Raw genomic sequence first — 15371 nt, forward strand, 5'->3', positions numbered from 1 at the left:
TTTATTTGGACCCAATTAAGATAACAAGAATGAATTATTAAAGGTAAATAAACCGCGCTGTTAGCTTTGTTTCATGTAAATTCCTTTTTTCTGTAATATCATGTAGGTAACTAATTTTAGCAAAATGTACCAAGTCACAAGGTTTTACTGACCATAATGATATAACCGTAACCCTCGAATCCTCGCCGGAACAATGTTATTGTTAAAGTTAAATAGCCCAATTATAGCTACCCATCGAAAGTTTCAAATAAATGTTCGATATTGACTTGATATTTCATTTTTAACTTTAACTATGCGAAGGAGTACGATGGTGCAACACATTCCGTAGTCTATATTAAAGTCAGCGTTCCTGTAAACGTTAAGCTTGACTTAAACCTTAACTATAACAGCTATTATGATGCCTGCCTATGGTTTTAAAATTGAAAATTAATCGATAAGTCAATATTATTTGTAGTAGAACTAGGTGTAGTTTCTTTTTTTCGGAGCAGTAGTGCCACCACATGGTCAATTTTTTCCTTAGAACAGCTGTAAACTTAGGTATATTGTTGATCCCGGTTGTTCCGGCTCTGAAGAATGTCGGTGAAACTACAGGCACATGATACAGGTAGACAGGACCGCGTCGTGGTGATCGTGGGCATATCGCATTACGCTTCACCTAAGGCGGCTTGTGATGCGTTACCACTCCGGTCACTGTTAAACACTGCTATTTTAATGCCGCTAACTATAACATGAACCGTCCGTTCCATAAATCCGTAGACCTAGAATATATTAGCGTGCGTATAATGCGCGACCAATTATGATTTGTCAATGCCACATTGACAACGTTCTTCTTTCTTGCAAGCTCTGTTTGTATAAACGCTGATATATTGTAAGTCTATGGTTTGTTATTTCCGTTACTAACTTGCATAAAGAAGGCAAAGACTTTAATGTAATAAATCTGTTATATTTTTTTAACCATTTTTCGTTTAACAATATTAATATTAATACAAGTAGATAAAATATTATAAGTAGTAATCACACAAGAAGCACTTTGGCTTTCCCATTGGCGGAAGGGGGTCAAACCTTATCTATTTATGTACCTTTTATTTTTGTGCGGATCGTCGCTTATTTTCAACCCAGGATATTTATGGTTTTTAACATAATAAAACAACCATAACCATAGTTTTGGAACGAAATTCCATTAGGGACGATGCGGAGGGGTACTCTAACCGGGATAAAACGCCCGGAACGTAACTCTCTTCATGTACGTCGAAGCGTTACTACGCGACAATATCTTGCTGGTTATTATTTATATATATAAACTAGCTGACCCGACAGACCTCATTCTGTGCATAATATGTAAAATACTGTTTTTTTTTATGATTTTGTCAATAATATTTCATAATACCAGGAATTATTTTGGAAAATATGATCCCTGTCAATGGCGTTCTATTTTATGTATAGATTATAGAACGTCATTGCTCCCTATAATGTTGTTAACTATAATGAAATTGTTTCACAGCAGAACTGTCAAACTGTGCGGCAATAAATTCTCTCACAGAAAATATGTCCATACAAAACAAATATTGGAAATAAAAATAATTAATTAATAATTATGGATCCCAAATCGAAATAAAAACTATCCTATATCTCAAGTGCACTCCATGAAGTAATCTCCATTAAAATCCGTTCATTAGTTTAGGAGTCCATCGCGGACAAACAACGAGTCACGTAATTTATATGTATTATGATAATTGACAAGTAACAATTATTGACATTTGACACATTTCTGACAAATTACATTGATTGTTTATATTATTTATTTAAAACATTGGTAACAAGGCCAATTCAAACCAAAATACAATAAACGAATAATTAAATCATATTCAAATAGGTTTATAACTGCAAAATTACTTTGTTCTTTCTACAAACGTGGAATAGCATTTTAGACGGTGGAACTCAGTGGAAACTGATAATTTTTTTTAGTAAATCAGGAACTTCGTTCCTATCCGGTGTCCCACCACGCCACGTTTTTTTTATAATATGTATAACTAGATAGCTAAAAATTTACACACGAAATTGTATATCAAATAATAAAATGGTAACAATATAAAAACTGTACAGAGTTTTTTTGGTGTGTTCCAAACAATACTGGGTACTTACAAAAAAGTGTTTTAGTATTTTTTTTACTTTTTGTCTATTTGTCTGTATTTATGTCCGTGCAAAACGCAAATACTACTGAATTTTGCATGAATATCAACAATTCAGGACAACATATGTACTATATATACATTTTATCACGCTAGATACAGGACAGATTTGACAGTATTATATATATATATTGACGGGCTGCAACTAGGAGCTCAAATGAAGTAACTCATCGCATTTCCGTTGTTTGCGTCTCGTAATTTTTTTTTTATGAAAATAAGGGATGAGACGAGCAGGACGTTCAGCTGATGGTAATTCATACGCCCTGCCCATTACAATACATTGCCGCTCAGGATTATTGAAATTTCCAAAAATTCTGAGCGGCATTACAACTGCACTCGTCACCTTGAGACATAAGGTGTCAAGTCTCATTTGCCCAGTATTTCAACTAGCTACGGAGCCTTCAGACTGAATCGCAGCAGAAATAGGCGCCGTTGTGGTACCCATTATCTAGCCAGCAGCCGGTACCAAGGAGCCTCCTACTGGTGAGAATATATAATATAGAGTGTAAGTAAATATTGTAATATTGCGGAAATAAAAACAAATACAAGACCTGAAAGTATCACTAATTGCACACGCAATGTCTGTTGGTAACTAAACGTCAGCATTCTGTATAAAAGAGAAATGATACTCGAGCTAAACAATATAGCTATCACATTCGCTATACAAGCATTTATTTTGCATCTTTACAATTATGAACCTTCATTTGAACAAACAAAAAAAAACAATTCCCAAGCAAATAAAATACAGTTGAATTGAGAAACTCTTTTTTTTAAGTCGGTTGATAAAATATAAGTATCTTTCAGGTTCATATTATTAATTCATGCATTTATTCCGGTATTCAAATAATTTTTACCAGTGCTGACCCGGCAAACGTTGTTTTGCCATATACACTAAATAGGTACTCATTGTACGAATTCTCAAATGTAATGAAATATCATTAACAAAATAATTTGTATTGCGAATATATAATATGTTAAAAAATAAAGGTTCCGGATAATCAGTAAGCACCAACATCTATACTAATATTATAAAGCTGCTGTGTTTGTTTGAACGCGCTAATCTCTGGTACTACTGGTCCGATTTGAATGATTCTTTCAGTGTTGGGTAGTCCATTTATCGAGGAAGGCTATATTTTTTTTTTCAAAATTAGGGATCCGTAATAAAATTGCTATTTTGTAACACAAGGTCTATTTTGCTATTTTGTAACGAAAACCTATTTTTGCGTGCGCTGCAAAAACTATTGACACACATTGTACAGGCTATAATATAGGCAATATTTTATTACTTATAAAACTATCGCGTGAATTATACTTTATATGGCAAAACAACGTTTGCAGGATCAGCTAGTATTATATATATCCTGTATTAAAACCTCCGAAACGCTGCATATTATGGTGTAAGTTTGATTCCGACTGGTTTAGTTGTTTTCGCAGTATAACCGAAGGAAAAAAACGGCTCGCCATTTATTAGTAGAGATTTGAATACCGGAATAATTACATGAAAATGATTTAGATCTTATGTATTGATAAATTTATACAGCATGATTAAATACGACTTCCAAGATTTCAGCTGGTGATATATCAACATAACGTTGGATGTCTATCTCTCATTACCTTAATAATTCTTATGATTTACTAATATTATAAAGAGGAAAGATTTGATAGTTTATTTGTTTGTTTGCACTGAATAGGCTTCGAAACAACTGAACCGATTTGAAAAATTACTTCACTGTTGGCAAACTTCTCTGTCCGCGGGTGACATAGGCTATATTTTATTTTTCAAAAAGATTAGGGATCCTTACTAAAACTCCAATAAATTAATCCAAGGTGTAATATATTAACAAAAATTCTCTTTACATCGAATGTGCTGTGAAAAGTATGGACTCAACTATAACTGAGTGGACTCCAGTTTTGGAAGACCACTGCCACATCAAGTTTTGCTTTTGTTTCTTTTGTATTAAGTAAGTTAAGTATTAGATTAAGCGTATATTTTATTCTCATAAACATTTTTGTGTGAATGTGTCAGTTTTTGTTCCAAAATAAATTCATTTTCATTTCATTTCAAGATAGAATAAAATAATGTACTACGAATTTGCAGAACACATCATTGTTTAGACTTTACACTAAAAGTGTTGCGACAGCATCCCTACTAATATTATAAATGTGAATGTAAGTTTGTTTCTTACGCTTTTAAGCCGGAGCTACTGAACCGATTTTGATGATATTTGGTACAGCGATAGCCAGGAGCTTGGGAAAGGACACAGGCTACATTTTATCCGGAAAAAGACATGGTGCCTGCGAGATTTGTGAAAAACTGAAATTCACGTCGATGAGCTATAACTATACCAATAGTAGGTTTAGTTTGCCATAGCAATCTTCCTCGAAATAAAATTCATATAATATGTTAGGAACGGGAGCGAAAACGGGATCCGGAACTGGAATAGGACATGAGATAATCTTGAATTCCAAACTTGCTTAGTATTTTTAAAAACCCTTAATCTACACGGACGAAGTTGCGCGCATCAGCTAGTATGTTATAAGTGTTTTTTTTTTTTTTAATTGATATTGAAATATCGCTACTGTGTGCTCAGTCTTGTGTGTACGCGGACGAAGTCGCGGGGGATATATAATATAAGCCAGTTATATATAATATTGATTATACTCTCATCTCGTACTTTTTCAGTCCAAATCAAATCCAAACCCAACAATGTTTCACTAAAGTACTCCTCAAATTTGACCTCTATTTTCATATTTGACATGTTAAACAATAAAAGCAATCACTTAAATAAAACAGGCCGCGGCTTTGAAAATAGGTTACTCAACATTCGTTCACTCGTAACAGGAAACTTGTAACAAAAATATAGAGCAACTTGCTTATATACTACAAACCCAATTTTCACGTTACCTTCTTTCGAACCCTCATTTCGTAAGTGTAATAAAAACTATCCATGTAATGAAATGGTCTTGAATTCCTCCTTTTTGGATTAAAAACACGAAGAAAATTTATTATGTCAAGTGAAATTAAATTGGAAACTAACCCATATTTAGTGGATATAAAAACATATATACATATAAAATCATAAATGTAAAAAACTGTAAATTGATCAGTGTATTCAAAGTCAAAAGTCAAAGTCAAATAAACTTTTTTCAGATAGGTTTAAACTAAGCGTTTTTTAATCATCACTATAAATATTGAATAAAAATTACTGAATCTACCATAGTATAATGTTAGAAAAAAGTAGCTCGTGAGAGCAACATACAAGAAACTCAATTCTGTCACTATACAGTATTTTTTTATGGAATAGGAGGACAAACGAGCGTACGGGTCACCTGGTGTTAAGTGATCACCGCCGCCCACATTCTCTTGCAACACCGGAGGACTCACAAGATCGTTGCCGGCATTTATGGAAGGTGAACGCGCTTTTTTTGAAGGTACCCATGTCGTATCGTCCCGAAAACACCGCACAAGGAAGCTCATTCCATAGCTTTGTAGTACGCGGGAGAAAGCTCCTTGAAAACCGCTCTGTGGAGGACCGCCACACATCCAGATGGTGGGGATGATATCCTAACTTGTGGCGTGTCGTGCGAAGATGGAATTCCACCTTCCACTATAAAGTATTTTGCAATGGCTGTAATGTATTTACATACCATATTAGTTTGTAATTTTAATACAGAAAAATTTCAAATATCATTCGACATAGTATTGTAAACGTATACAAATGAATTACGTATTTAAAGTAAAAAAAAAATACGCAGCTTCCTTCGTAATTCGTTAGCTTAATACTTTGTGATTTCATTTGAGTAGTTACCATGGTTTCATGATTAAAGTAAACTGTTTTAATATAAACGAGTATAATCCTAGCTGACCCAGCAAACGTTGTATTGCCGATATTAAAATCGCGATACAAAAGTAACTGTTGATCGTAGACTTGTGAAAATTTGAAGTTATATGTATTTTTTAATGCTGACTCATAATCAAACAAATTAAAAAAAAAATCGTGTGGACCACCCTTAACATTTAGGGGGATGAAAAATATATGTTGTCCGATTCTCAGACCTACCCAATATGCACTCAAAATTTCATGAGAATCGGTCAAGCCGTTGCAGAGGAGTTCAAAGTTTAACACCATGACACGAGAATTTTATATATTAGATATACTTCTAATAATAATTCCGTTTTTATTTAAAGACTTAGATCCAATTCATTTTTTCTTGCAATTCCAGAGGAAATACAAAACTGATGCTGGTTGTTCTTTTTATTTTTACCAGTTCAATGGCCATGAGTTTATTTCGAGCTTCATGAAAATGTCTTCATAAAAGCATATTGATGAAAAACAAAATATATTTTTTATGGAATAGTAGGACAATTTTTTGAGATTACGGGTAATTTTATGTTAAGTGATAACCGTACATTTTTGGTAAAACCAGAGGAATCACAGGAGTGTTGCCGGACTTGTACGCATTTCGTATCGTACTGGAAATACCACGCAAGGAAACTCATTCCATAGGTACTTTGGTTATAAGTGGAAGAAAGTTCCTTGAAAACTGCACTTAGAGGAAGGGATACACCCAGATGGTAGGGATAATACCCAAGTTAGTGCCGTGTCGTGAAAATAATTCGGTGCGAGGAAAAAGGTTAAAAAAGCCATTCGAAATACTATCTAAATCTATATTATTATAAACTAGCTGACCCGGCAAACGTTGTTTTGCCACAAATTATTTTTAGAGTTAGTCCGTTTTTTTTCTTCTTTCTAAAATAAACGTAGCCTCAGTTACTCCTTATTACATCAGCTTCCTGCCAATAAAAGTCCCGTCAGAATAGGTCCAGCCATTTCAGAGATTAGCCGGAACAAACAGACAGACAGATAGTCAAAAATTATAATATTTTGTGTTTATATTATATTCATTTACATGCAGTAAAAAACGGTAATTTAAATATTACAATCAGACACTCCAATTTGATTTATATGCGTGTATAGATTTAATTCTTCTTAATTCTTGGCATCTACACTGGCCTTCAAAAGTAAGTATCACACTTTTAAAATTGGGATAACGTTTTAAGTTCACAAGATAATAAAAAGGACTCCAAAGAGAATTTAATTTTGTACATAAAAAGTTTATAGTCGGTAACGTTCTTTTAAGAATTGGCTGAAAAAAAACTTCAAAAACAAAACAATTCCTTTTTCAAAGTGGACGTTTACGAATTACAATTTCACCATTCACATTTTTCTTTCTGTTTTAATTTTTTTTCAAGATCTATGGGTCTTGTTTTTTTAAAAATTTATGCTAAAAAGCACATAACATTTATTTATCATGCCTCTTTCAGTTGAAGAATGTGCTAGGATCATGGCTTTTCTGGAACTAGGCATCAGTATGCGTCGCACTGCAAGAATGGTGGGTGTGACGGTACGAACGGTCCAGAATGTAAAGCGAAGGTTCGAAGAGACTGGACACCATCTGAGGAGACCTTGTAATGGCAGACCCAGGTGTACCAGTGCCCGAGAAGATCGTTATATTATTTCTACTGTGTTAAGAAAACGCCACCAAAATGCAGTTGAAGTCGAGCAACAGCTACTTCAGACCCGGAGGGACTACATTAGTGACAGTACAGTGAGAAGAAGACTTGTTGAAGCAAATTTGAAACCCCGAAGACCAGCGAGTGGCCCAAAACTCGAGAGACAGCATCGAGTAGCGAGACTGCTATACGCCCGTGAACACATGCAGTGGGATGAAGAAGAATGGTCAAGAATTTTGTTTGCAGATGAGTCTCGATTCTCCCTTTACACTTCTGATGGAAGGCGAAGTGTGTACAGGTGACCTGGTGAGCGATACCTTCAAGCCTGCAGCTCAGAAAGAGTCCAATACGGTGGAGGCCGTGTACATGTATGGGCTGGCATATCTTCAGAAGGTCGCACAGAGCCATAGAAAATGGCACCCTCACTGGGCAAAGATATGCTCAAGAGATTCTCAATGAGTATGCAGGGCCGTATTTAGCAAATATGGGTGATGGATCGATGCTGATGCATGATAATGCCCGGCCACACACGGCTCATATCGTACAAGAGTATATTCAGGAGGTCGACATCAGCGTGATGGCTTGGCCATCAAGAAGTCCTGATTTCAACCCGATTGAACACGCCTGGGATGAGCTTGGGAGGCTAGTCAGAAATCACAGACCACCACCTACTACCCTCAGGGCACTAAAGCAGGCCCTGGTAGAAGAATGGGAGAATATTCCCCAACATCGGCTCCGAAACCTAGTGTTCAGTATGCCAAACCGGCTCGAAGCTGTAATCAGAGCTCGAGGAGGCAATACCAGTTATTAAAAATTAAATAACATGTAATACATTTTAGTTGAATTTTTTTACACTAAACTAAAAATGTCTATTTTCATTGTTTTATCTTTTTTAAGTTAAAAATGTTACTAATGTATAATTTTAGTTTCCAAGAATTAAAGCCTATAAAATTTGCAACAAAACGTTTTTAATCTTAAATCTCTACCTTCTATAGTTAAGAAAAAAAAATAATTTGAAAAGTGTGATACTTACTTTTGCAGGCCAGTGTAGTACTTATACAATTATAATAAATGGGTTATAATAATAATAACAAGCACACAGCCGGTCTGAGGTTCGAGTCTCCTTAGGAGACGCCCCGCGACTGTTGTTGCGTAGTCTTTGCGGCCTCCACGTCCTACTTCGCTGTGAAAGCCAGGGCTGCTAACAGCACAGAGGAGGTTTTAGTCGGTATGGGGCGTCCGCTTATGCGGACACTCGAGTCCGACATATTACGCCCCGCAACGGGGCGATACGTAACAGTATTTCCTCCTCTCAAAAAAAAAAAATATTGACACAAATTATCTTGCCCCAAATTAGGCATATATATAGTCTGTGTTATGGGTTGCAAGACAACGATATATTTAATGCAATATACTTACTTAAACATACATAAATACATATAAACATACATATTCATCATATAAATGCTTGCACCTACCGGGATTCGAACCCGGCACCTCTAGCTTAGTATTTTTTTTTTATGGAATAGGAGGACAAACGAGCGTATGGGTCACCTGTTGTCAAGTGATCACCGCCGCCCACAATCTCTTGCAACACCAGAGGAATCACAGGAGCGTTGCCTGCCTTTAAGGAAGGTGTACGCGCTTTTTTTGAAGGTACCCATGTCGTATCGTCCCGCAAACACCGCACAAGGAAGCTCATTCCACAGCTTTGTAGTACGTGGAAGAAAGCTCCTTGAAAACCGCACTGTGGAGAACCGCCACACATCCAGATGGTGAGGATGATATTTTAACTTGTGGCGTGTCGTGCGAAGGTGGAATTCGGCGGCAGGATTCAGGTTAAACAGCTCTTCGGAACACTTCCCGTGATAAATGCGGTAGAAGACACACAATGAAGCGACGTCTCTACGCAACGCCAAGTGATCCAGCCGTTCACAGAGCACTGGGTCCCCGACAATTCGAGCTGCTCTGCGTTGCACGCGGTCAAATGGATCGAGCGGATACTGGGGTGCGCCAGACCAGTGATGACAGCAATACTCCATGTGTGGCCGCGACCTGCGCTTTGTAGAGCGCTAGTATGTGGGCCGGCTTGAAGTATTGCTGTGCTCTATTAATGACGCCCAGTTTCTTTGAAGCCAATTTGGCTTTGCCTTCCAGATGACCACGAAATTGGCAATCGCTCGAGATTTCGAGACCCAGTATTCCGATACTAGGCGAGGCTTTGAGGGAAGTGTTGACCAAGAGCGGTGATACGACAAATGGGGTTTTTTTAGTGGTAAACGCGCAAACTTGAGTCTTCTGGGGGTTAAATTGGACAAGGTTAAATTTTCCCCATTCCGCGACCTTCTCAAGAGAGGACTCGATAGAAGACACAAGTTTCTCCCGGCACTGGTCGACGATTTCCCTAGAGAGACCTTTATGGCCAGTGTATACGGCATCACCAGTACTGTCGTCTGCATAGCAATGAATGTTGGAGGTGTCCAACATATCATTGATATGCAGAAGAAACAGCGTGGGAGACAGCACACAGCCTTGGGGCACTCCAGCATTCACGGGCTTCGGGTTCGAGCAATATCCGTCGACAACGACCTGTATGCTGCGCCCAGTGAGGAAACTGGAGATCCACTTGCACAAGCTCTCGGGAAGCCCAAATGATGGAAGTTTGGAGAGGAGCGCCTTGTGCCATACACGATCAAAGGTCTTCGCTATATACAGGCAAACTGCCAGGCCTTCCCCCTTGCTTTCAATAGCCGCTGCCCATCTATGTGTTAGGTTAGCAGCAGATCACCTGCCGACCGACCATGGCAAAACCCGTATTGTCGATCGTTGATCAACTGGTGACCCTCTAGATATACTAAGAGCTGACGGCTTATTATGCTCTCCATGATTTTGGAGAGCAGGGAGGTAATAGCAATAGGCCTGTAGTTTGCCGGATCCGAACTGTCTCCTTTTTTTTGGATCGGATGGACAAGGGCTGACTTCCATGAGTCAGGGACTACGCCTTTAGAATAAGAGTGCCGGAATCAACGCGTTAGCACCGGCGTCAACTCAGGGGCACACGTTCTAAGCACGATTGGAGAAATGCCATCCGGCCCGCTCGACTTCCTGACGTCCAACGAAAACAGAGCTCGCCTAACAGTTTTCTGTCTGAACTGTACTTCAGGCATAGAGCTCTGACACCGCGGGATGGTCGGCGGTGTTTTTCCATTGTCGTCAAGAGTCGAGTTGGAGGCGAAAAGAGTGCACAAGAGATCGGATTTCTCTCTTGCCGTATGAGGCAGGGTGTCATTCCTCATGTGCAACGGTGGCATGGACGGCTGGCTGAAGTTACCAAGAGCAGCTTTCGACAACGACCAGAACTTGCGTGTTGCGGTCGGGTAACTGGAAAGCTCCTCGCCGATTTTGACGACGTGTTTTGACTTTGCTCGGGCGATTTGCCGCTTAAAAAATCTGGAGGCACGGTTGTATTTCCTCTTAAGAACTGTGCAATTTGGATCCTTTGCCCCCAGCGCCGCAACCCAAGCTCGATACGCCTGTTTTTTTCAGTCAGATGCTGACTGATGCTTTAACTGAAGCATCGAACCAGGGCTGTGATCTGCCACCGATGGGTACTACAGAGTTTGGTATAAAAATATCCATAGCCTGTAGTATCACATCGGCTACTGCAACGGCGCAGGCACTAGGATCATCCGAAGGGAAACAAACCCTGCCCCAAGGGTAGGATGCAAAAAAGGAACGCATCCTATCCCAATCTGCTGACTTGTAGTGCCAAACGCGGCGGGTCGCTGGTGGTCTGTGACGTTGGCGTCGGATAGGCACTACACTCCTGACCAGGCAATGGTTGGACGTTCCGAGAGGGGCGTCGACAAAGACCTGGTAACCATCGGGATGTGTAGTCAGCAGAAGATCCAATAAGGACGGCATGTGGCTATCCACATCCGGGAGCCGCGTTGGCGACTCGATCAATGAGGACAGACCATACGCCAATGCAAAATTATGCACAGATCGCCCTGCGTAGTCTGTGGTACGTGATCCAAGCCATTCGGCATTGTGCCCTTTGAAATCACCCAAGACTACGATTTCAGCGGAGGGGATCTGTGCAAGCACGTCGTCAATTGCCGCTTGAACGCAGCCCATGAGATGATCGGTTTCTGCGTTACCACTATGGAACCTGTAGACACACGCATAGATGGGGACGAGGTCCTCTAAATCTACGCGGAGCCAGAGAGTGGACAGGTCCCTACCCTCAAAATTGCCGAGATGGCGACAGCAGATATCCTCCCTAACGTACACACATACCCGCACATGAGGCAAAAAATTGTGCTCAATTTTGTACCCGGGGTACGTTAAACTTGACGTATCGCTAGGTCGAGATATCTGCGTCTCCGTAAGGAAACACAAGGCCGGCTGCGCCGTCTCAAGGTGGTGGTGGACGGCGTTTAGATTGGAGTGAATTCCCCTGATATTGCAAAAGTCCACGTTGAGTGTGGAGCGGGGTGCCGTGGTGTTACTGTCTCGTTTGTCCTTGGTCATGCGCGGTTCTGTGCCCTCCCCAGAATACGAAGGGCAGCCCGAGCTAGAGTGCTCGGGGAGGGATTCTCCGACTCTGGTAGAGCCGGTACCCTCCTGGGGTAAAATCTTTTTAAGTTCCGCTGTCATATTCTGGTGGAGGGGGGGGGGGGGGGGGAATGGCCACCGGTCCTCGACACTAACCTATGCGAAATATAGGGGCACTAGGCCGCTACTTCACGCCGGTATTCTTTGCGAGTGTGGTAATTAACCCGGACGAGCCTGGCCCGATTGTGCTGACGTCAAAAGACGGCAGTGACTCTCCCACTTCTAAAAAGCTCTTAGTCGCCTCTTACGACACCCATGGGCCTGGGACTCCCCTATTCTTTTTACGCCCCGGGAAAAGTACAGGGCAGTAGGGTAATGGTACAGGGTAGTATGTAGGATCGCTAACCACTCGGCTATACAGGTCGTATAATAAGACAGGTAATTATAATAAAATAATCAATAGTACCTATAGATTAAATTGTAGTCGATTGGAAAGCGTTTCAAATAAAATAAATATAAAACTTTACCGACACAGTTTCGCACTTAAAGTAAATAATGCTTATCTCGTAGTTCAGGTAAACCTTATAACAAACCGACAGGTTTTCCAAGTTACCTTAACTTTTCGTTTGGGGAAATCAAGAAACGTTCCCGAAGCGGACGCGAGTATATTTTAAATGAACACAACTCTAACCAAATATGTTTAAATACTTACAATAGATTGTGGTATTTTCTTTTTATGTTTGAAAACATATATCGGATATGCTTTGCCCTGTGCTTTTCCAGGGCATAACACGAATAGGGAAGTCTCGGGCCCAAGGGCATTTACCAGTGGGAGGCTAATTTGCACAGGATGCCGGCTAGATGGATACCATAACGGCGCCTATTTCTGTCGTAAAGCAGTATTGTGTTTCGGTCTGAAGGGCGCCGTAGCTAGTGAAATTACTGAGCAAATGAGACTTAACATCTTATGTATCTAGATGAGGAGCGCAATTATAGTCCCGCTCGGAACTATTGGGCGTTTCAAGAATCCTGAACGGCATTGCATTATAATGGGCAGGGCGTATCAATTACCGTCAACTGATCGTCCTGCTCGTCTCTTAATATGATTTGTTCCATCATGATCCTTCGTTGGCTTCGAAATACACAATATATTCATCCGACCTAGCCCCCACAGGTTACTTACTGCGTATTTCCAAGTGTGAATTTTATTTGAAAGGGCAGAGATCAAAATGATAGGGTGACTACGCAGGATGAAGATATCACAAATATAGAAAGAAGACATTGCATATATAATATTATGCTAAAAAGTTATTATATAATATGAAAAATAAATTTATCTTCTAATAAATAAAATTCTCGTGTCCCAGTGTTTGTTGCTAAACTCCTCCGAAACGGCAGAACGATTTGTATGAAATTTTGTGTGCATATCAGTTAGGTCTGAGAATCGGCCAACATCTATTTTTCATACCCATAAATGATAATGGTTGACCCAACCCTAAATAAATTATTTCTATTTTTTTTATAGCTTCTTTTATTTTTATTTTATTATGAATCAGCATTAAAAAATACATACAACTACAAAATTTTCACCCGTCTACGATCAACACCGATTTTTGTATAGCTATTTTTATATTATTCTTTTCCATCCACTGATCCGCAATAAGGTTAGAGATAGCAATCGAGTATAATAATTATTGTAGTATGAAAAATTTTATGTACGATATATTTGGTAGGTCTGATAAGCGGTCGTCATCTATTTTTTATACCCCAAAAATTTTTTTTTCACTATATGGCAATACAACTGCTGCGTCAGCTAGTATTTAATAAAGTAACCGGCTACATCAATGACGTTCTAAAACATAATATAGACAATGCACTTCGCATAAAACAAAGCCGAAATATGGAACATGCCACAAATTACACCATACTAAGCTTCGATAGCTATATCTATACATTGCTGTATTTACTTCAGTTGTTTAAAATATTCTTGTTCAATAAGCAGCAATGTAAAACATTTACTCAGCTTAAGTCACGTGTGTTGAATTTAGAACCCGATTCGGACAGTGACAGTTAACATACGACTAAATAGAAAAGTTTGCTTATATTGTCTGTAGGCATACTTTTATTATTATATTTCATTGGGTTACATGCACATTTTTAGTTTTTATTGAACGCTGTACGTTTACTGTAACTCTTTTCTGTATCAAAATTGCGAACAATTTTTGAATAATAAATGAGAGTTTCATTACATTCAGACGATTAATTTTACCCGAGGATTTTTGTCGATGTTCATTCGCTTGTCAGCCTGCGATGCCTTCCAATTACTTTTCATTCATTTCTCTGGCCAGGGGTCGTTCGTGTTACAACGGAACCAGCGGCGCCCAATTTATTATGTGATTAAATTTTTGATTGTTCTTTTTTTTAAATAAAATTCGGAGATTACGTATAGGCCAAGTTTTATAAAATCAATTCTTCAGAATTTCGCAAAACGTTGGAACGAGAGAAAGCTCTAGTGATTTTTTTGTGAAATTTGTATTAAAGATAAACTGATGATTCACAACATTAAATATTAGATCGGCGAGGATCTAACCGAAGGCTCCATGGCGAGAGTTCTTGAAAAATTTAATCTTTACTAATTGTATGTGTCAGCTTGATGTGTTTACAAGCGCTACGAACGTCATGAACTGTCAATAAGACATTTGACATTATTTGACATTTTAAGTACACGATATATTAGATTAGATAAGACATCCCAATTAATAATAACTATAATTTTAGAAATAACTATTTATTTATTTATTCATAAAGGCTTACCAACTAAATACAATATATTAACTTATGCACTAAGAATTAAACAAATATAATAAAATAGTTTAAATGTACTTTAATTATAGGTAGGCACAACAGTACTATACGAAATACATGTGATATTTTAAAATCTTAATAAAAAAAAATTGGAGAGCAATATAAATTTGTTTTTTAAAATTAAGAAAATTTGAAAAGAAGATATCAATGTTTTCATCTATATTAAAAATACAATAATATAATTGTAACATTAGCTGTAGAGGAGAGTTTAAGTCATAATTACTGTGGTGGAATTTAATGTGCAT

This window comes from Leptidea sinapis, chromosome 18, assembly GCF_905404315.1.
Source record: "Leptidea sinapis chromosome 18, ilLepSina1.1, whole genome shotgun sequence".
Lineage (NCBI taxonomy): Eukaryota > Metazoa > Arthropoda > Insecta > Lepidoptera > Pieridae > Leptidea > Leptidea sinapis.